The following is a 21712-nucleotide window of genomic DNA, read 5'->3' as shown; positions in this document are numbered from 1 at the left end:
GCTAGAAAGATAGCATTGCATCACATTACATGGCAATGCAATGCACAGTTGCTGAAGTTGAACCAAAATGAGCTTGTAATCTGGCTTCTGCAACTTTGAACATGAAAAATCCAATGAGGAGAAGAAAAGCAAAGCCAAAGAGTCCATCCCAAAATCCGACAAACAAGCAAAATTAACAAAAAACATTGAATTCAATTCTTTCTGATTTTAGAAACTGCATTAAAGAAGGGGTGCACCGGTCCTGGAGATACTGCAATACCAGGTCAATGCGTGGAGTGGACAGAGCAAGCTCTTTTTCCATCTCCCTGTTCTAAAAATCCATTTAATATATGGTCCCCAGATAGGGGACGTATCAGATATTAAACTGATAAGAACAGATACTACACTTGATCTTAGCCAAAAGGCCGAGAAGCGATAACCAGAATTGGTTTCAAACTACGGAGCCACCCAAGGATCCTGAAAAGTCCATTTGTGGAGATGAGCTCCTGGACTCCCGTTAAGAAGACATGTTGTCAACCTCTAGATCCCTTACATGCCTGCACTTTTCGGCTTGCTGCTGCTGCAATCCACGCGTTTTAGATCTGCATAACTCCACCTCTTTAAACACAGCACCTTCACCCCCTGCTGTTCCCACCCGCCTCAACACCGTTGGAAGAGAGGAGAATCAATTAAGGCGGGGGGTGGGGTGGAACGAGCAGCTGTCTACCCTTAGCAGGAGGGCTCCTGATTACATACCTCTCCTGCTGCTGCTGCTGCTGGCTGTCCAGCAGCAGACTGAAGGTGGCTGCTGCTGTGCACAGGTATATAAAGGCTCAGAGCCTATTATGACACGCGCAGCCAGCGTTCCATTGCCACATTCCATCTACTGCAGGCAGGATACCTGGCTGGCTGAATGTCGCTGAGAAGCTCACAGAGACCGCCATAAGCAACAGTTTAACAGAATGCCACAGACTAATCAACCAAACTTTTTGGGTTGGGTTCTCTTTTATAGTCTGCAGGCATTAAATGAAAGAAGTCAGTGTTCCAGCAGAGGGAGACAACGTTTCAGAAAAGGCATTGTAGCAAACCAAAAAAGAAATTTTAAGCGCAGCAGAGTAACCAGCGCACATACCTGTTAGCTCAGGTGAGTTTAAAAGGCTGCTGTTGATAACAAGGGCATTTGCTAAATAGATGGTGTGTGTGCAACAATATACTGAAAGGTCAATTATATTGTGCAGCTTATCTCACCACCTGTAGTTATTTAGGTGAAAGCTCCAAAATGCTTGCCTAATATGTCTGTTTATCCAAAAGGAAGTAAAAAGGGAGAGCTAGAAAGATAGCATTGCATCACATTACATGGCAATGCAATGCACAGTTGCTGAAGTTGAACCAAAATGAGCTTGTAATCTGGCTTCTGCAACTTTGAACATGAAAAATCCAATGAGGAGAAGAAAAGCAAAGCCAAAGAGTCCATCCCAAAATCCGACAAACAAGCAAAATGAACAAAAAACATTGAATTCAATTCTTTCTGATTTTAGAAACTGCATTAAAGAAGGGGTGCACCGGTCCTGGAGATACTGCAATACCAGGTCAATGCGTGGAGTGGACAGAGCAAGCTCTTTTTCCATCTCCCTGTTCTAAAAATCCATTTAATATATGGTCCCCAGATAGGGGACGTATCAGATATTAAACTGATAAGAACAGATACTACACTTGATCTTAGCCAAAAGGCCGAGAAGCGATAACCAGAATTGGTTTCAAACTACGGAGCCACCCAAGGATCCTGAAAAGTCCATTTGTGGAGATGAGCTCCTGGACTCCCGTTAAGAAGACATGTTGTCAACCTCTAGATCCCTTACATGCCTGCACTTTTCGGCTTGCTGCTGCTGCAATCCACACGTTTTAGATCTGCATAACTCCACCTCTTTAAACACAGCACCTTCACCCCCTGCTGTTCCCACCCGCCTCAACACCGTTGGAAGGGAGGAGAACCAATTAAGGCGGGGGGTGGGGTGGAACGAGCAGCTGTCTACCCTTAGCAGGAGGGCTCCTGATTACATACCTCTCCTGCTGCTGCTGCTGCTGGCTGTCCAGCAGCAGACTGAAGGTGGCTGCTGCTGTGCACAGGTATATAAAGGCTCAGAGCCTATTATGACACGCGCAGCCAGCGTTCCATTGCCACATTCCATCTACTGCAGGCAGGATACCTGGCTGGCTGAATGTCGCTGAGAAGCTCACAGAGACCGCCATAAGCAACAGTTTAACAGAATGCCACAGACTAATCAACCAAACTTTTTGGGTTGGGTTCTCTTTTATAGTCTGCAGGCATTAAATGAAAGAAGTCAGTGTTCCAGCAGAGGGAGACAACGTTTCAGAAAAGGCATTGTAGCAAACCAAAAAAGAAATTTTAAGCGCAGCAGAGTAACCAGCGCACATACCTGTTAGCTCAGGTGAGTTTAAAAGGCTGCTGTTGATAACAAGGGCATTTGCTAAATAGATGGTGTGTGTGCAACAATATACTGAAAGGTCAATTATATTGTGCAGCTTATCTCACCACCTGTAGTTATTTAGGTGAAAGCTCCAAAATGCTTGCCTAATATGTCTGTTTATCCAAAAGGAAGTAAAAAGGGAGAGCTAGAAAGATAGCATTGCATCACATTACATGGCAATGCAATGCACAGTTGCTGAAGTTGAACCAAAATGAGCTTGTAATCTGGCTTCTGCAACTTTGAACATGAAAAATCCAATGAGGAGAAGAAAAGCAAAGCCAAAGAGTCCATCCCAAAATCCGACAAACAAGCAAAATGAACAAAAAACATTGAATTCAATTCTTTCTGATTTTAGAAACTGCATTAAAGAAGGGGTGCACCGGTCCTGGAGATACTGCAATACCAGGTCAATGCGTGGATTGGACAGAGCAAGCTCTTTTTCCATCTCCCTGTTCTAAAAATCCATTTAATATATGGTCCCCAGATAGGGGACGTATCAGATATTAAACTGATAAGAACAGATACTACACTTGATCTTAGCCAAAAGGCCGAGAAGCGATAACCAGAATTGGTTTCAAACTACGGAGCCACCCAAGGATCCTGAAAAGTCCATTTGTGGAGATGAGCTCCTGGACTCCCGTTAAGAAGACATGTTGTCAACCTCTAGATCCCTTACATGCCTGCACTTTTCGGCTTGCTGCTGCTGCAATCCACGCGTTTTAGATCTGCATAACTCCACCTCTTTAAACACAGCACCTTCACCCCCTGCTGTTCCCACCCGCCTCAACACCGTTGGAAGGGAGGAGAACCAATTAAGGCGGGGGGTGGGGTGGAACGAGCAGCTGTCTACCCTTAGCAGGAGGGCTCCTGATTACATACCTCTCCTGCTGCTGCTGCTGCTGGCTGTCCAGCAGCAGACTGAAGGTGGCTGCTGCTGTGCACAGGTATATAAAGGCTCAGAGCCTATTATGACACGCGCAGCCAGCGTTCCATTGCCACATTCCATCTACTGCAGGCAGGATACCTGGCTGGCTGAATGTCGCTGAGAAGCTCACAGAGACCGCCATAAGCAACAGTTTAACAGAATGCCACAGACTAATCAACCAAACTTTTTGGGTTGGGTTCTCTTTTATAGTCTGCAGGCATTAAATGAAAGAAGTCAGTGTTCCAGCAGAGGGAGACAACGTTTCAGAAAAGGCATTGTAGCAAACCAAAAAAGAAATTTTAAGCGCAGCAGAGTAACCAGCGCACATACCTGTTAGCTCAGGTGAGTTTAAAAGGCTGCTGTTGATAACAAGGGCATTTGCTAAATAGATGGTGTGTGTGCAACAATATACTGAAAGGTCAATTATATTGTGCAGCTTATCTCACCACCTGTAGTTATTTAGGTGAAAGCTCCAAAATGCTTGCCTAATATGTCTGTTTATCCAAAAGGAAGTAAAAAGGGAGAGCTAGAAAGATAGCATTGCATCACATTACATGGCAATGCAATGCACAGTTGCTGAAGTTGAACCAAAATGAGCTTGTAATCTGGCTTCTGCAACTTTGAACATGAAAAATCCAATGAGGAGAAGAAAAGCAAAGCCAAAGAGTCCATCCCAAAATCCGACAAACAAGCAAAATGAACAAAAAACATTGAATTCAATTCTTTCTGATTTTAGAAACTGCATTAAAGAAGGGGTGCACCGGTCCTGGAGATACTGCAATACCAGGTCAATGCGTGGAGTGGACAGAGCAAGCTCTTTTTCCATCTCCCTGTTCTAAAAATCCATTTAATATATGGTCCCCAGATAGGGGACGTATCAGATATTAAACTGATAAGAACAGATACTACACTTGATCTTAGCCAAAAGGCCGAGAAGCGATAACCAGAATTGGTTTCAAACTACGGAGCCACCCAAGGATCCTGAAAAGTCCATTTGTGGAGATGAGCTCCTGGACTCCCGTTAAGAAGACATGTTGTCAACCTCTAGATCCCTTACATGCCTGCACTTTTCGGCTTGCTGCTGCTGCAATCCACGCGTTTTAGATCTGCATAACTCCACCTCTTTAAACACAGCACCTTCACCCCCTGCTGTTCCCACCCGCCTCAACACCATTGGAAGGGAGGAGAACCAATTAAGGCGGGGGGTGGGGTGGAACGAGCAGCTGTCTACCCTTAGCAGGAGGGCTCCTGATTACATACCTCTCCTGCTGCTGCTGCTGCTGGCTGTCCAGCAGCAGACTGAAGGTGGCTGCTGCTGTGCACAGGTATATAAAGGCTCAGAGCCTATTATGACACGCGCAGCCAGCGTTCCATTGCCACATTCCATCTACTGCAGGCAGGATACCTGGCTGGCTGAATGTCGCTGAGAAGCTCACAGAGACCGCCATAAGCAACAGTTTAACAGAATGCCACAGACTAATCAACCAAACTTTTTGGGTTGGGTTCTCTTTTATAGTCTGCAGGCATTAAATGAAAGAAGTCAGTGTTCCAGCAGAGGGAGACAACGTTTCAGAAAAGGCATTGTAGCAAACCAAAAAAGAAATTTTAAGCGCAGCAGAGTAACCAGCGCACATACCTGTTAGCTCAGGTGAGTTTAAAAGGCTGCTGTTGATAACAAGGGCATTTGCTAAATAGATGGTGTGTGTGCAACAATATACTGAAAGGTCAATTATATTGTGCAGCTTATCTCACCACCTGTAGTTATTTAGGTGAAAGCTCCAAAATGCTTGCCTAATATGTCTGTTTATCCAAAAGGAAGTAAAAAGGGAGAGCTAGAAAGATAGCATTGCATCACATTACATGGCAATGCAATGCACAGTTGCTGAAGTTGAACCAAAATGAGCTTGTAATCTGGCTTCTGCAACTTTGAACATGAAAAATCCAATGAGGAGAAGAAAAGCAAAGCCAAAGAGTCCATCCCAAAATCCGACAAACAAGCAAAATGAACAAAAAACATTGAATTCAATTCTTTCTGATTTTAGAAACTGCATTAAAGAAGGGGTGCACCGGTCCTGGAGATACTGCAATACCAGGTCAATGCGTGGAGTGGACAGAGCAAGCTCTTTTTCCATCTCCCTGTTCTAAAAATCCATTTAATATATGGTCCCCAGATAGGGGACGTATCAGATATTAAACTGATAAGAACAGATACTACACTTGATCTTAGCCAAAAGGCCGAGAAGCGATAACCAGAATTGGTTTCAAACTACGGAGCCACCCAAGGATCCTGAAAAGTCCATTTGTGGAGATGAGCTCCTGGACTCCCGTTAAGAAGACATGTTGTCAACCTCTAGATCCCTTACATGCCTGCACTTTTCGGCTTGCTGCTGCTGCAATCCACGCGTTTTAGATCTGCATAACTCCACCTCTTTAAACACAGCACCTTCACCCCCTGCTGTTCCCACCCGCCTCAACACCGTTGGAAGGGAGGAGAACCAATTAAGGCGGGGGGTGGGGTGGAACGAGCAGCTGTCTACCCTTAGCAGGAGGGCTCCTGATTACATACCTCTCCTGCTGCTGCTGCTGCTGGCTGTCCAGCAGCAGACTGAAGGTGGCTGCTGCTGTGCACAGGTATATAAAGGCTCAGAGCCTATTATGACACGCGCAGCCAGCGTTCCATTGCCACATTCCATCTACTGCAGGCAGGATACCTGGCTGGCTGAATGTCGCTGAGAAGCTCACAGAGACCGCCATAAGCAACAGTTTAACAGAATGCCACAGACTAATCAACCAAACTTTTTGGGTTGGGTTCTCTTTTATAGTCTGCAGGCATTAAATGAAAGAAGTCAGTGTTCCAGCAGAGGGAGACAACGTTTCAGAAAAGGCATTGTAGCAAACCAAAAAAGAAATTTTAAGCGCAGCAGAGTAACCAGCGCACATACCTGTTAGCTCAGGTGAGTTTAAAAGGCTGCTGTTGATAACAAGGGCATTTGCTAAATAGATGGTGTGTGTGCAACAATATACTGAAAGGTCAATTATATTGTGCAGCTTATCTCACCACCTGTAGTTATTTAGGTGAAAGCTCCAAAATGCTTGCCTAATATGTCTGTTTATCCAAAAGGAAGTAAAAAGGGAGAGCTAGAAAGATAGCATTGCATCACATTACATGGCAATGCAATGCACAGTTGCTGAAGTTGAACCAAAATGAGCTTGTAATCTGGCTTCTGCAACTTTGAACATGAAAAATCCAATGAGGAGAAGAAAAGCAAAGCCAAAGAGTCCATCCCAAAATCCGACAAACAAGCAAAATGAACAAAAAACATTGAATTCAATTCTTTCTGATTTTAGAAACTGCATTAAAGAAGGGGTGCACCGGTCCTGGAGATACTGCAATACCAGGTCAATGCGTGGAGTGGACAGAGCAAGCTCTTTTTCCATCTCCCTGTTCTAAAAATCCATTTAATATATGGTCCCCAGATAGGGGACGTATCAGATATTAAACTGATAAGAACAGATACTACACTTGATCTTAGCCAAAAGGCCGAGAAGCGATAACCAGAATTGGTTTCAAACTACGGAGCCACCCAAGGATCCTGAAAAGTCCATTTGTGGAGATGAGCTCCTGGACTCCCGTTAAGAAGACATGTTGTCAACCTCTAGATCCCTTACATGCCTGCACTTTTCGGCTTGCTGCTGCTGCAATCCACGCGTTTTAGATCTGCATAACTCCACCTCTTTAAACACAGCACCTTCACCCCCTGCTGTTCCCACCCGCCTCAACACCGTTGGAAGGGAGGAGAACCAATTAAGGCGGGGGGTGGGGTGGAACGAGCAGCTGTCTACCCTTAGCAGGAGGGCTCCTGATTACATACCTCTCCTGCTGCTGCTGCTGCTGGCTGTCCAGCAGCAGACTGAAGGTGGCTGCTGCTGTGCACAGGTATATAAAGGCTCAGAGCCTATTATGACACGCGCAGCCAGCGTTCCATTGCCACATTCCATCTACTGCAGGCAGGATACCTGGCTGGCTGAATGTCGCTGAGAAGCTCACAGAGACCGCCATAAGCAACAGTTTAACAGAATGCCACAGACTAATCAACCAAACTTTTTGGGTTGGGTTCTCTTTTATAGTCTGCAGGCATTAAATGAAAGAAGTCAGTGTTCCAGCAGAGGGAGACAACGTTTCAGAAAAGGCATTGTAGCAAACCAAAAAAGAAATTTTAAGCGCAGCAGAGTAACCAGCGCACATACCTGTTAGCTCAGGTGAGTTTAAAAGGCTGCTATTGATAACAAGGGCATTTGCTAAATAGATGGTGTGTGTGCAACAATATACTGAAAGGTCAATTATATTGTGCAGCTTATCTCACCACCTGTAGTTATTTAGGTGAAAGCTCCAAAATGCTTGCCTAATATGTCTGTTTATCCAAAAGGAAGTAAAAAGGGAGAGCTAGAAAGATAGCATTGCATCACATTACATGGCAATGCAATGCACAGTTGCTGAAGTTGAACCAAAATGAGCTTGTAATCTGGCTTCTGCAACTTTGAACATGAAAAATCCAATGAGGAGAAGAAAAGCAAAGCCAAAGAGTCCATCCCAAAATCCGACAAACAAGCAAAATGAACAAAAAACATTGAATTCAATTCTTTCTGATTTTAGAAACTGCATTAAAGAAGGGGTTGCACCGGTCCTGGAGATACTGCAATACCAGGTCAATGCGTGGAGTGGACAGAGCAAGCTCTTTTTCCATCTCCCTGTTCTAAAAATCCATTTAATATATGGTCCCCAGATAGGGGACGTATCAGATATTAAACTGATAAGAACAGATACTACACTTGATCTTAGCCAAAAGGCCGAGAAGCGATAACCAGAATTGGTTTCAAACTACGGAGCCACCCAAGGATCCTGAAAAGTCCATTTGTGGAGATGAGCTCCTGGACTCCCGTTAAGAAGACATGTTGTCAACCTCTAGATCCCTTACATGCCTGCACTTTTCGGCTTGCTGCTGCTGCAATCCACGCGTTTTAGATCTGCATAACTCCACCTCTTTAAACACAGCACCTTCACCCCCTGCTGTTCCCACCCGCCTCAACACCGTTGGAAGGGAGGAGAACCAATTAAGGCGGGGGGTGGGGTGGAACGAGCAGCTGTCTACCCTTAGCAGGAGGGCTCCTGATTACATACCTCTCCTGCTGCTGCTGCTGCTGGCTGTCCAGCAGCAGACTGAAGGTGGCTGCTGCTGTGCACAGGTATATAAAGGCTCAGAGCCTATTATGACACGCGCAGCCAGCGTTCCATTGCCACATTCCATCTACTGCAGGCAGGATACCTGGCTGGCTGAATGTCGCTGAGAAGCTCACAGAGACCGCCATAAGCAACAGTTTAACAGAATGCCACAGACTAATCAACCAAACTTTTTGGGTTGGGTTCTCTTTTATAGTCTGCAGGCATTAAATGAAAGAAGTCAGTGTTCCAGCAGAGGGAGACAACGTTTCAGAAAAGGCATTGTAGCAAACCAAAAAAGAAATTTTAAGCGCAGCAGAGTAACCAGCGCACATACCTGTTAGCTCAGGTGAGTTTAAAAGGCTGCTATTGATAACAAGGGCATTTGCTAAATAGATGGTGTGTGTGCAACAATATACTGAAAGGTCAATTATATTGTGCAGCTTATCTCACCACCTGTAGTTATTTAGGTGAAAGCTCCAAAATGCTTGCCTAATATGTCTGTTTATCCAAAAGGAAGTAAAAAGGGAGAGCTAGAAAGATAGCATTGCATCACATTACATGGCAATGCAATGCACAGTTGCTGAAGTTGAACCAAAATGAGCTTGTAATCTGGCTTCTGCAACTTTGAACATGAAAAATCCAATGAGGAGAAGAAAAGCAAAGCCAAAGAGTCCATCCCAAAATCCGACAAACAAGCAAAATGAACAAAAAACATTGAATTCAATTCTTTCTGATTTTAGAAACTGCATTAAAGAAGGGGTTGCACCGGTCCTGGAGATACTGCAATACCAGGTCAATGCGTGGAGTGGACAGAGCAAGCTCTTTTTCCATCTCCCTGTTCTAAAAATCCATTTAATATATGGTCCCCAGATAGGGGACGTATCAGATATTAAACTGATAAGAACAGATACTACACTTGATCTTAGCCAAAAGGCCGAGAAGCGATAACCAGAATTGGTTTCAAACTACGGAGCCACCCAAGGATCCTGAAAAGTCCATTTGTGGAGATGAGCTCCTGGACTCCCGTTAAGAAGACATGTTGTCAACCTCTAGATCCCTTACATGCCTGCACTTTTCGGCTTGCTGCTGCTGCAATCCACGCGTTTTAGATCTGCATAACTCCACCTCTTTAAACACAGCACCTTCACCCCCTGCTGTTCCCACCCGCCTCAACACCGTTGGAAGGGAGGAGAACCAATTAAGGCGGGGGGTGGGGTGGAACGAGCAGCTGTCTACCCTTAGCAGGAGGGCTCCTGATTACATACCTCTCCTGCTGCTGCTGCTGCTGGCTGTCCAGCAGCAGACTGAAGGTGGCTGCTGCTGTGCACAGGTATATAAAGGCTCAGAGCCTATTATGACACGCGCAGCCAGCGTTCCATTGCCACATTCCATCTACTGCAGGCAGGATACCTGGCTGGCTGAATGTCGCTGAGAAGCTCACAGAGACCGCCATAAGCAACAGTTTAACAGAATGCCACAGACTAATCAACCAAACTTTTTGGGTTGGGTTCTCTTTTATAGTCTGCAGGCATTAAATGAAAGAAGTCAGTGTTCCAGCAGAGGGAGACAACGTTTCAGAAAAGGCATTGTAGCAAACCAAAAAAGAAATTTTAAGCGCAGCAGAGTAACCAGCGCACATACCTGTTAGCTCAGGTGAGTTTAAAAGGCTGCTGTTGATAACAAGGGCATTTGCTAAATAGATGGTGTGTGTGCAACAATATACTGAAAGGTCAATTATATTGTGCAGCTTATCTCACCACCTGTAGTTATTTAGGTGAAAGCTCCAAAATGCTTGCCTAATATGTCTGTTTATCCAAAAGGAAGTAAAAAGGGAGAGCTAGAAAGATAGCATTGCATCACATTACATGGCAATGCAATGCACAGTTGCTGAAGTTGAACCAAAATGAGCTTGTAATCTGGCTTCTGCAACTTTGAACATGAAAAATCCAATGAGGAGAAGAAAAGCAAAGCCAAAGAGTCCATCCCAAAATCCGACAAACAAGCAAAATGAACAAAAAACATTGAATTCAATTCTTTCTGATTTTAGAAACTGCATTAAAGAAGGGGTGCACCGGTCCTGGAGATACTGCAATACCAGGTCAATGCGTGGAGTGGACAGAGCAAGCTCTTTTTCCATCTCCCTGTTCTAAAAATCCATTTAATATATGGTCCCCAGACAGGGGACGTATCAGATATTAAACTGATAAGAACAGATACTACACTTGATCTTAGCCAAAAGGCCGAGAAGCGATAACCAGAATTGGTTTCAAACTACGGAGCCACCCAAGGATCCTGAAAAGTCCATTTGTGGAGATGAGCTCCTGGACTCCCGTTAAGAAGACATGTTGTCAACCTCTAGATCCCTTACATGCCTGCACTTTTCGGCTTGCTGCTGCTGCAATCCACGCGTTTTAGATCTGCATAACTCCACCTCTTTAAACACAGCACCTTCACCCCCTGCTGTTCCCACCCGCCTCAACACCGTTGGAAGGGAGGAGAACCAATTAAGGCGGGGGGTGGGGTGGAACGAGCAGCTGTCTACCCTTAGCAGGAGGGCTCCTGATTACATACCTCTCCTGCTGCTGCTGCTGCTGGCTGTCCAGCAGCAGACTGAAGGTGGCTGCTGCTGTGCACAGGTATATAAAGGCTCAGAGCCTATTATGACACGCGCAGCCAGCGTTCCATTGCCACATTCCATCTACTGCAGGCAGGATACCTGGCTGGCTGAATGTCGCTGAGAAGCTCACAGAGACCGCCATAAGCAACAGTTTAACAGAATGCCACAGACTAATCAACCAAACTTTTTGGGTTGGGTTCTCTTTTATAGTCTGCAGGCATTAAATGAAAGAAGTCAGTGTTCCAGCAGAGGGAGACAACGTTTCAGAAAAGGCATTGTAGCAAACCAAAAAAGAAATTTTAAGCGCAGCAGAGTAACCAGCGCACATACCTGTTAGCTCAGGTGAGTTTAAAAGGCTGCTGTTGATAACAAGGGCATTTGCTAAATAGATGGTGTGTGTGCAACAATATACTGAAAGGTCAATTATATTGTGCAGCTTATCTCACCACCTGTAGTTATTTAGGTGAAAGCTCCAAAATGCTTGCCTAATATGTCTGTTTATCCAAAAGGAAGTAAAAAGGGAGAGCTAGAAAGATAGCATTGCATCACATTACATGGCAATGCAATGCACAGTTGCTGAAGTTGAACCAAAATGAGCTTGTAATCTGGCTTCTGCAACTTTGAACATGAAAAATCCAATGAGGAGAAGAAAAGCAAAGCCAAAGAGTCCATCCCAAAATCCGACAAACAAGCAAAATGAACAAAAAACATTGAATTCAATTCTTTCTGATTTTAGAAACTGCATTAAAGAAGGGGTGCACCGGTCCTGGAGATACTGCAATACCAGGTCAATGCGTGGAGTGGACAGAGCAAGCTCTTTTTCCATCTCCCTGTTCTAAAAATCCATTTAATATATGGTCCCCAGACAGGGGACGTATCAGATATTAAACTGATAAGAACAGATACTACACTTGATCTTAGCCAAAAGGCCGAGAAGCGATAACCAGAATTGGTTTCAAACTACGGAGCCACCCAAGGATCCTGAAAAGTCCATTTGTGGAGATGAGCTCCTGGACTCCCGTTAAGAAGACATGTTGTCAACCTCTAGATCCCTTACATGCCTGCACTTTTCGGCTTGCTGCTGCTGCAATCCACGCGTTTTAGATCTGCATAACTCCACCTCTTTAAACACAGCACCTTCACCCCCTGCTGTTCCCACCCGCCTCAACACCGTTGGAAGGGAGGAGAACCAATTAAGGCGGGGGGTGGGGTGGAACGAGCAGCTGTCTACCCTTAGCAGGAGGGCTCCTGATTACATACCTCTCCTGCTGCTGCTGCTGCTGGCTGTCCAGCAGCAGACTGAAGGTGGCTGCTGCTGTGCACAGGTATATAAAGGCTCAGAGCCTATTATGACACGCGCAGCCAGCGTTCCATTGCCACATTCCATCTACTGCAGGCAGGATACCTGGCTGGCTGAATGTCGCTGAGAAGCTCACAGAGACCGCCATAAGCAACAGTTTAACAGAATGCCACAGACTAATCAACCAAACTTTTTGGGTTGGGTTCTCTTTTATAGTCTGCAGGCATTAAATGAAAGAAGTCAGTGTTCCAGCAGAGGGAGACAACGTTTCAGAAAAGGCATTGTAGCAAACCAAAAAAGAAATTTTAAGCGCAGCAGAGTAACCAGCGCACATACCTGTTAGCTCAGGTGAGTTTAAAAGGCTGCTGTTGATAACAAGGGCATTTGCTAAATAGATGGTGTGTGTGCAACAATATACTGAAAGGTCAATTATATTGTGCAGCTTATCTCACCACCTGTAGTTATTTAGGTGAAAGCTCCAAAATGCTTGCCTAATATGTCTGTTTATCCAAAAGGAAGTAAAAAGGGAGAGCTAGAAAGATAGCATTGCATCACATTACATGGCAATGCAATGCACAGTTGCTGAAGTTGAACCAAAATGAGCTTGTAATCTGGCTTCTGCAACTTTGAACATGAAAAATCCAATGAGGAGAAGAAAAGCAAAGCCAAAGAGTCCATCCCAAAATCCGACAAACAAGCAAAATGAACAAAAAACATTGAATTCAATTCTTTCTGATTTTAGAAACTGCATTAAAGAAGGGGTGCACCGGTCCTGGAGATACTGCAATACCAGGTCAATGCGTGGAGTGGACAGAGCAAGCTCTTTTTCCATCTCCCTGTTCTAAAAATCCATTTAATATATGGTCCCCAGATAGGGGACGTATCAGATATTAAACTGATAAGAACAGATACTACACTTGATCTTAGCCAAAAGGCCGAGAAGCGATAACCAGAATTGGTTTCAAACTACGGAGCCACCCAAGGATCCTGAAAAGTCCATTTGTGGAGATGAGCTCCTGGACTCCCGTTAAGAAGACATGTTGTCAACCTCTAGATCCCTTACATGCCTGCACTTTTCGGCTTGCTGCTGCTGCAATCCACGCGTTTTAGATCTGCATAACTCCACCTCTTTAAACACAGCACCTTCACCCCCTGCTGTTCCCACCCGCCTCAACACCGTTGGAAGGGAGGAGAACCAATTAAGGCGGGGGGTGGGGTGGAACGAGCAGCTGTCTACCCTTAGCAGGAGGGCTCCTGATTACATACCTCTCCTGCTGCTGCTGCTGCTGCTGGCTGTCCAGCAGCAGACTGAAGGTGGCTGCTGCTGTGCACAGGTATATAAAGGCTCAGAGCCTATTATGACACGCGCAGCCAGCGTTCCATTGCCACATTCCATCTACTGCAGGCAGGATACCTGGCTGGCTGAATGTCGCTGAGAAGCTCACAGAGACCGCCATAAGCAACAGTTTAACAGAATGCCACAGACTAATCAACCAAACTTTTTGGGTTGGGTTCTCTTTTATAGTCTGCAGGCATTAAATGAAAGAAGTCAGTGTTCCAGCAGAGGGAGACAACGTTTCAGAAAAGGCATTGTAGCAAACCAAAAAAGAAATTTTAAGCGCAGCAGAGTAACCAGCGCACATACCTGTTAGCTCAGGTGAGTTTAAAAGGCTGCTGTTGATAACAAGGGCATTTGCTAAATAGATGGTGTGTGTGCAACAATATACTGAAAGGTCAATTATATTGTGCAGCTTATCTCACCACCTGTAGTTATTTAGGTGAAAGCTCCAAAATGCTTGCCTAATATGTCTGTTTATCCAAAAGGAAGTAAAAAGGGAGAGCTAGAAAGATAGCATTGCATCACATTACATGGCAATGCAATGCACAGTTGCTGAAGTTGAACCAAAATGAGCTTGTAATCTGGCTTCTGCAACTTTGAACATGAAAAATCCAATGAGGAGAAGAAAAGCAAAGCCAAAGAGTCCATCCCAAAATCCGACAAACAAGCAAAATGAACAAAAAACATTGAATTCAATTCTTTCTGATTTTAGAAACTGCATTAAAGAAGGGGTGCACCGGTCCTGGAGATACTGCAATACCAGGTCAATGCGTGGAGTGGACAGAGCAAGCTCTTTTTCCATCTCCCTGTTCTAAAAATCCATTTAATATATGGTCCCCAGATAGGGGACGTATCAGATATTAAACTGATAAGAACAGATACTACACTTGATCTTAGCCAAAAGGCCGAGAAGCGATAACCAGAATTGGTTTCAAACTACGGAGCCACCCAAGGATCCTGAAAAGTCCATTTGTGGAGATGAGCTCCTGGACTCCCGTTAAGAAGACATGTTGTCAACCTCTAGATCCCTTACATGCCTGCACTTTTCGGCTTGCTGCTGCTGCAATCCACGCGTTTTAGATCTGCATAACTCCACCTCTTTAAACACAGCACCTTCACCCCCTGCTGTTCCCACCCGCCTCAACACCGTTGGAAGGGAGGAGAACCAATTAAGGCGGGGGGTGGGGTGGAACGAGCAGCTGTCTACCCTTAGCAGGAGGGCTCCTGATTACATACCTCTCCTGCTGCTGCTGCTGCTGGCTGTCCAGCAGCAGACTGAAGGTGGCTGCTGCTGTGCACAGGTATATAAAGGCTCAGAGCCTATTATGACACGCGCAGCCAGCGTTCCATTGCCACATTCCATCTACTGCAGGCAGGATACCTGGCTGGCTGAATGTCGCTGAGAAGCTCACAGAGACCGCCATAAGCAACAGTTTAACAGAATGCCACAGACTAATCAACCAAACTTTTTGGGTTGGGTTCTCTTTTATAGTCTGCAGGCATTAAATGAAAGAAGTCAGTGTTCCAGCAGAGGGAGACAACGTTTCAGAAAAGGCATTGTAGCAAACCAAAAAAGAAATTTTAAGCGCAGCAGAGTAACCAGCGCACATACCTGTTAGCTCAGGTGAGTTTAAAAGGCTGCTGTTGATAACAAGGGCATTTGCTAAATAGATGGTGTGTGTGCAACAATATACTGAAAGGTCAATTATATTGTGCAGCTTATCTCACCACCTGTAGTTATTTAGGTGAAAGCTCCAAAATGCTTGCCTAATATGTCTGTTTATCCAAAAGGAAGTAAAAAGGGAGAGCTAGAAAGATAGCATTGCATCACATTACATGGCAATGCAATGCACAGTTGCTGAAGTTGAACCAAAATGAGCTTGTAATCTGGCTTCTGCAACTTTGAACATGAAAAATCCAATGAGGAGAAGAAAAGCAAAGCCAAAGAGTCCATCCCAAAATCCGACAAACAAGCAAAATGAACAAAAAACATTGAATTAAATTCTTTCTGATTTTAGAAACTGCATTAAAGAAGGGGTGCACCGGTCCTGGAGATACTGCAATACCAGGTCAATGCGTGGAGTGGACAGAGCAAGCTCTTTTTCCATCTCCCTGTTCTAAAAATCCATTTAATATATGGTCCCCAGATAGGGGACGTATCAGATATTAAACTGATAAGAACAGATACTACACTTGATCTTAGCCAAAAGGCCGAGAAGCGATAACCAGAATTGGTTTCAAACTACGGAGCCACCCAAGGATCCTGAAAAGTCCATTTGTGGAGATGAGCTCCTGGACTCCCGTTAAGAAGACATGTTGTCAACCTCTAGATCCCTTACATGCCTGCACTTTTCGGCTTGCTGCTGCTGCAATCCACGCGTTTTAGATCTGCATAACTCCACCTCTTTAAACACAGCACCTTCACCCCCTGCTGTTCCCACCCGCCTCAACACCGTTGGAAGGGAGGAGAACCAATTAAGGCGGGGGGTGGGGTGGAACGAGCAGCTGTCTACCCTTAGCAGGAGGGCTCCTGATTACATACCTCTCCTGCTGCTGCTGCTGCTGGCTGTCCAGCAGCAGACTGAAGGTGGCTGCTGCTGTGCACAGGTATATAAAGGCTCAGAGCCTATTATGACACGCGCAGCCAGCGTTCCATTGCCACATTCCATCTACTGCAGGCAGGATACCTGGCTGGCTGAATGTCGCTGAGAAGCTCACAGAGACCGCCATAAGCAACAGTTTAACAGAATGCCACAGACTAATCAACCAAACTTTTTGGGTTGGGTTCTCTTTTATAGTCTGCAGGCATTAAATGAAAGAAGTCAGTGTTCCAGCAGAGGGAGACAACGTTTCAGAAAAGGCATTGTAGCAAACCAAAAAAGAAATTTTAAGCGCAGCAGAGTAACCAGCGCACATACCTGTTAGCTCAGGTGAGTTTAAAAGGCTGCTGTTGATAACAAGGGCATTTGCTAAATAGATGGTGTGTGTGCAACAATATACTGAAAGGTCAATTATATTGTGCAGCTTATCTCACCACCTGTAGTTATTTAGGTGAAAGCTCCAAAATGCTTGCCTAATATGTCTGTTTATCCAAAAGGAAGTAAAAAGGGAGAGCTAGAAAGATAGCATTGCATCACATTACATGGCAATGCAATGCACAGTTGCTGAAGTTGAACCAAAATGAGCTTGTAATCTGGCTTCTGCAACTTTGAACATGAAAAATCCAATGAGGAGAAGAAAAGCAAAGCCAAAGAGTCCATCCCAAAATCCGACAAACAAGCAAAATGAACAAAAAACATTGAATTCAATTCTTTCTGATTTTAGAAACTGCATTAAAGAAGGGGTGCACCGGTCCTGGAGATACTGCAATACCAGGTCAATGCGTGGAGTGGACAGAGCAAGCTCTTTTTCCATCTCCCTGTTCTAAAAATCCATTTAATATATGGTCCCCAGATAGGGGACGTATCAGATATTAAACTGATAAGAACAGATACTACACTTGATCTTAGCCAAAAGGCCGAGAAGCGATAACCAGAATTGGTTTCAAACTACGGAGCCACCCAAGGATCCTGAAAAGTCCATTTGTGGAGATGAGCTCCTGGACTCCCGTTAAGAAGACATGTTGTCAACCTCTAGATCCCTTACATGCCTGCACTTTTCGGCTTGCTGCTGCTGCAATCCACGCGTTTTAGATCTGCATAACTCCACCTCTTTAAACACAGCACCTTCACCCCCTGCTGTTCCCACCCGCCTCAACACCGTTGGAAGGGAGGAGAACCAATTAAGGCGGGGGGTGGGGTGGAACGAGCAGCTGTCTACCCTTAGCAGGAGGGCTCCTGATTACATACCTCTCCTGCTGCTGCTGCTGCTGGCTGTCCAGCAGCAGACTGAAGGTGGCTGCTGCTGTGCACAGGTATATAAAGGCTCAGAGCCTATTATGACACGCGCAGCCAGCGTTCCATTGCCACATTCCATCTACTGCAGGCAGGATACCTGGCTGGCTGAATGTCGCTGAGAAGCTCACAGAGACCGCCATAAGCAACAGTTTAACAGAATGCCACAGACTAATCAACCAAACTTTTTGGGTTGGGTTCTCTTTTATAGTCTGCAGGCATTAAATGAAAGAAGTCAGTGTTCCAGCAGAGGGAGACAACGTTTCAGAAAAGGCATTGTAGCAAACCAAAAAAGAAATTTTAAGCGCAGCAGAGTAACCAGCGCACATACCTGTTAGCTCAGGTGAGTTTAAAAGGCTGCTGTTGATAACAAGGGCATTTGCTAAATAGATGGTGTGTGTGCAACAATATACTGAAAGGTCAATTATATTGTGCAGCTTATCTCACCACCTGTAGTTATTTAGGTGAAAGCTCCAAAATGCTTGCCTAATATGTCTGTTTATCCAAAAGGAAGTAAAAAGGGAGAGCTAGAAAGATAGCATTGCATCACATTACATGGCAATGCAATGCACAGTTGCTGAAGTTGAACCAAAATGAGCTTGTAATCTGGCTTCTGCAACTTTGAACATGAAAAATCCAATGAGGAGAAGAAAAGCAAAGCCAAAGAGTCCATCCCAAAATCCGACAAACAAGCAAAATGAACAAAAAACATTGAATTCAATTCTTTCTGATTTTAGAAACTGCATTAAAGAAGGGGTGCACCGGTCCTGGAGATACTGCAATACCAGGTCAATGCGTGGAGTGGACAGAGCAAGCTCTTTTTCCATCTCCCTGTTCTAAAAATCCATTTAATATATGGTCCCCAGATAGGGGACGTATCAGATATTAAACTGATAAGAACAGATACTACACTTGATCTTAGCCAAAAGGCCGAGAAGCGATAACCAGAATTGGTTTCAAACTACGGAGCCACCCAAGGATCCTGAAAAGTCCATTTGTGGAGATGAGCTCCTGGACTCCCGTTAAGAAGACATGTTGTCAACCTCTAGATCCCTTACATGCCTGCACTTTTCGGCTTGCTGCTGCTGCAATCCACGCGTTTTAGATCTGCATAACTCCACCTCTTTAAACACAGCACCTTCACCCCCTGCTGTTCCCACCCGCCTCAACACCGTTGGAAGGGAGGAGAACCAATTAAGGCGGGGGGTGGGGTGGAACGAGCAGCTGTCTACCCTTAGCAGGAGGGCTCCTGATTACATACCTCTCCTGCTGCTGCTGCTGCTGGCTGTCCAGCAGCAGACTGAAGGTGGCTGCTGCTGTGCACAGGTATATAAAGGCTCAGAGCCTATTATGACACGCGCAGCCAGCGTTCCATTGCCACATTCCATCTACTGCAGGCAGGATACCTGGCTGGCTGAATGTCGCTGAGAAGCTCACAGAGACCGCCATAAGCAACAGTTTAACAGAATGCCACAGACTAATCAACCAAACTTTTTGGGTTGGGTTCTCTTTTATAGTCTGCAGGCATTAAATGAAAGAAGTCAGTGTTCCAGCAGAGGGAGACAACGTTTCAGAAAAGGCATTGTAGCAAACCAAAAAAGAAATTTTAAGCGCAGCAGAGTAACCAGCGCACATACCTGTTAGCTCAGGTGAGTTTAAAAGGCTGCTGTTGATAACAAGGGCATTTGCTAAATAGATGGTGTGTGTGCAACAATATACTGAAAGGTCAATTATATTGTGCAGCTTATCTCACCACCTGTAGTTATTTAGGTGAAAGCTCCAAAATGCTTGCCTAATATGTCTGTTTATCCAAAAGGAAGTAAAAAGGGAGAGCTAGAAAGATAGCATTGCATCACATTACATGGCAATGCAATGCACAGTTGCTGAAGTTGAACCAAAATGAGCTTGTAATCTGGCTTCTGCAACTTTGAACATGAAAAATCCAATGAGGAGAAGAAAAGCAAAGCCAAAGAGTCCATCCCAAAATCCGACAAACAAGCAAAATGAACAAAAAACATTGAATTCAATTCTTTCTGATTTTAGAAACTGCATTAAAGAAGGGGTGCACCGGTCCTGGAGATACTGCAATACCAGGTCAATGCGTGGAGTGGACAGAGCAAGCTCTTTTTCCATCTCCCTGTTCTAAAAATCCATTTAATATATGGTCCCCAGATAGGGGACGTATCAGATATTAAACTGATAAGAACAGATACTACACTTGATCTTAGCCAAAAGGCCGAGAAGCGATAACCAGAATTGGTTTCAAACTACGGAGCCACCCAAGGATCCTGAAAAGTCCATTTGTGGAGATGAGCTCCTGGACTCCCGTTAAGAAGACATGTTGTCAACCTCTAGATCCCTTACATGCCTGCACTTTTCGGCTTGCTGCTGCTGCAATCCACGCGTTTTAGATCTGCATAACTCCACCTCTTTAAACACAGCACCTTCACCCCCTGCTGTTCCCACCCGCCTCAACACCGTTGGAAGGGAGGAGAACCAATTAAGGCGGGGGGTGGGGTGGAACGAGCAGCTGTCTACCCTTAGCAGGAGGGCTCCTGATTACAGACCTCTCCTGCTGCTGCTGCTGCTGGCTGTCCAGCAGCAGACTGAAGGTGGCTGCTGCTGTGCACAGGTATATAAAGGCTCAGAGCCTATTATGACACGCGCAGCCAGTGTTCCATTGCCACATTCCATCTACTGCAGGCAGGATACCTGGCTGGCTGAATGTCGCTGAGAAGCTCACAGAGACCGCCATAAGCAACAGTTTAACAGAATGCCACAGACTAATCAACCAAACTTTTTGGGTTGGGTTCTCTTTTATAGTCTGCAGGCATTAAATGAAAGAAGTCAGTGTTCCAGCAGAGGGAGACAACGTTTCAGAAAAGGCATTGTAGCAAACCAAAAAAGAAATTTTAAGCGCAGCAGAGTAACCAGCGCACATACCTGTTAGCTCAGGTGAGTTTAAAAGGCTGCTGTTGATAACAAGGGCATTTGCTAAATAGATGGTGTGTGTGCAACAATATACTGAAAGGTCAATTATATTGTGCAGCTTATCTCACCACCTGTAGTTATTTAGGTGAAAGCTCCAAAATGCTTGCCTAATATGTCTGTTTATCCAAAAGGAAGTAAAAAGGGAGAGCTAGAAAGATAGCATTGCATCACATTACATGGCAATGCAATGCACAGTTGCTGAAGTTGAACCAAAATGAGCTTGTAATCTGGCTTCTGCAACTTTGAACATGAAAAATCCAATGAGGAGAAGAAAAGCAAAGCCAAAGAGTCCATCCCAAAATCCGACAAACAAGCAAAATGAACAAAAAACATTGAATTCAATTCTTTCTGATTTTAGAAACTGCATTAAAGAAGGGGTGCACCGGTCCTGGAGATACTGCAATACCAGGTCAATGCGTGGAGTGGACAGAGCAAGCTCTTTTTCCATCTCCCTGTTCTAAAAATCCATTTAATATATGGTCCCCAGATAGGGGACGTATCAGATATTAAACTGATAAGAACAGATACTACACTTGATCTTAGCCAAAAGGCCGAGAAGCGATAACCAGAATTGGTTTCAAACTACGGAGCCACCCAAGGATCCTGAAAAGTCCATTTGTGGAGATGAGCTCCTGGACTCCCGTTAAGAAGACATGTTGTCAACCTCTAGATCCCTTACATGCCTGCACTTTTCGGCTTGCTGCTGCTGCAATCCACGCGTTTTAGATCTGCATAACTCCACCTCTTTAAACACAGCACCTTCACCCCCTGCTGTTCCCACCCGCCTCAACACCGTTGGAAGGGAGGAGAACCAATTAAGGCGGGGGGTGGGGTGGAACGAGCAGCTGTCTACCCTTAGCAGGAGGGCTCCTGATTACAGACCTCTCCTGCTGCTGCTGCTGCTGGCTGTCCAGCAGCAGACTGAAGGTGGCTGCTGCTGTGCACAGGTATATAAAGG

At 45.0% G+C, this 21712-nt stretch overlaps 17 non-coding genes across 17 annotated transcripts; all 17 read right to left on the bottom strand.

Annotated features, from left to right (window-relative positions):
- Positions 1-225: 225 nt before the first annotated feature.
- On the bottom strand, positions 226-416 carry LOC141274455 (U2 spliceosomal RNA). Its single transcript, XR_012322729.1, has one exon. It is a non-coding gene; the product is annotated as a U2 spliceosomal RNA (small nuclear RNA).
- A 1115-nt stretch (positions 417-1531) lies between these two features.
- Positions 1532-1722, bottom strand: LOC141274454 (U2 spliceosomal RNA). The gene has a single exon (XR_012322728.1). It is a non-coding gene; the product is annotated as a U2 spliceosomal RNA (small nuclear RNA).
- A 1115-nt stretch (positions 1723-2837) lies between these two features.
- Positions 2838-3028, bottom strand: LOC141149845 (U2 spliceosomal RNA). The gene has a single exon (XR_012246128.1). It is a non-coding gene; the product is annotated as a U2 spliceosomal RNA (small nuclear RNA).
- A 1115-nt stretch (positions 3029-4143) lies between these two features.
- LOC141274453 (U2 spliceosomal RNA) lies at positions 4144-4334 on the bottom strand. Its single transcript, XR_012322727.1, has one exon. It is a non-coding gene; the product is annotated as a U2 spliceosomal RNA (small nuclear RNA).
- Positions 4335-5449: 1115 nt separating this feature from the next.
- On the bottom strand, positions 5450-5640 carry LOC141274452 (U2 spliceosomal RNA). The gene has a single exon (XR_012322726.1). It is a non-coding gene; the product is annotated as a U2 spliceosomal RNA (small nuclear RNA).
- A 1115-nt stretch (positions 5641-6755) lies between these two features.
- Positions 6756-6946, bottom strand: LOC141274451 (U2 spliceosomal RNA). The gene has a single exon (XR_012322725.1). It is a non-coding gene; the product is annotated as a U2 spliceosomal RNA (small nuclear RNA).
- A 1116-nt stretch (positions 6947-8062) lies between these two features.
- Positions 8063-8253, bottom strand: LOC141149516 (U2 spliceosomal RNA). The gene has a single exon (XR_012245808.1). It is a non-coding gene; the product is annotated as a U2 spliceosomal RNA (small nuclear RNA).
- A 1116-nt stretch (positions 8254-9369) lies between these two features.
- On the bottom strand, positions 9370-9560 carry LOC141149515 (U2 spliceosomal RNA). The gene has a single exon (XR_012245807.1). It is a non-coding gene; the product is annotated as a U2 spliceosomal RNA (small nuclear RNA).
- Positions 9561-10675: 1115 nt separating this feature from the next.
- Positions 10676-10866, bottom strand: LOC141149676 (U2 spliceosomal RNA). Its single transcript, XR_012245967.1, has one exon. It is a non-coding gene; the product is annotated as a U2 spliceosomal RNA (small nuclear RNA).
- Positions 10867-11981: 1115 nt separating this feature from the next.
- LOC141149675 (U2 spliceosomal RNA) lies at positions 11982-12172 on the bottom strand. Its single transcript, XR_012245966.1, has one exon. It is a non-coding gene; the product is annotated as a U2 spliceosomal RNA (small nuclear RNA).
- Positions 12173-13287: 1115 nt separating this feature from the next.
- Positions 13288-13478, bottom strand: LOC141274450 (U2 spliceosomal RNA). The gene has a single exon (XR_012322724.1). It is a non-coding gene; the product is annotated as a U2 spliceosomal RNA (small nuclear RNA).
- A 1118-nt stretch (positions 13479-14596) lies between these two features.
- LOC141274449 (U2 spliceosomal RNA) lies at positions 14597-14787 on the bottom strand. Its single transcript, XR_012322723.1, has one exon. It is a non-coding gene; the product is annotated as a U2 spliceosomal RNA (small nuclear RNA).
- Positions 14788-15902: 1115 nt separating this feature from the next.
- On the bottom strand, positions 15903-16093 carry LOC141274447 (U2 spliceosomal RNA). The gene has a single exon (XR_012322721.1). It is a non-coding gene; the product is annotated as a U2 spliceosomal RNA (small nuclear RNA).
- Positions 16094-17208: 1115 nt separating this feature from the next.
- LOC141274446 (U2 spliceosomal RNA) lies at positions 17209-17399 on the bottom strand. Its single transcript, XR_012322720.1, has one exon. It is a non-coding gene; the product is annotated as a U2 spliceosomal RNA (small nuclear RNA).
- Positions 17400-18514: 1115 nt separating this feature from the next.
- LOC141274445 (U2 spliceosomal RNA) lies at positions 18515-18705 on the bottom strand. The gene has a single exon (XR_012322719.1). It is a non-coding gene; the product is annotated as a U2 spliceosomal RNA (small nuclear RNA).
- A 1115-nt stretch (positions 18706-19820) lies between these two features.
- Positions 19821-20011, bottom strand: LOC141274443 (U2 spliceosomal RNA). Its single transcript, XR_012322718.1, has one exon. It is a non-coding gene; the product is annotated as a U2 spliceosomal RNA (small nuclear RNA).
- Positions 20012-21126: 1115 nt separating this feature from the next.
- Positions 21127-21317, bottom strand: LOC141274442 (U2 spliceosomal RNA). Its single transcript, XR_012322717.1, has one exon. It is a non-coding gene; the product is annotated as a U2 spliceosomal RNA (small nuclear RNA).
- Between the last annotated feature and the right edge of the window lie 395 nt (positions 21318-21712).

This window comes from Phyllobates terribilis, unplaced genomic scaffold (genome assembly GCF_046119375.1).
Source record: "Phyllobates terribilis strain yellow unplaced genomic scaffold, ASM4611937v1 Scaffold_5__5_contigs__length_657084704, whole genome shotgun sequence".
Classification (NCBI taxonomy): Eukaryota; Metazoa; Chordata; class Amphibia; order Anura; family Dendrobatidae; genus Phyllobates; species Phyllobates terribilis.
Note: the sequence above shows the minus strand (reverse complement) of the source record. Positions and strands in the feature narration are given on the sequence as shown.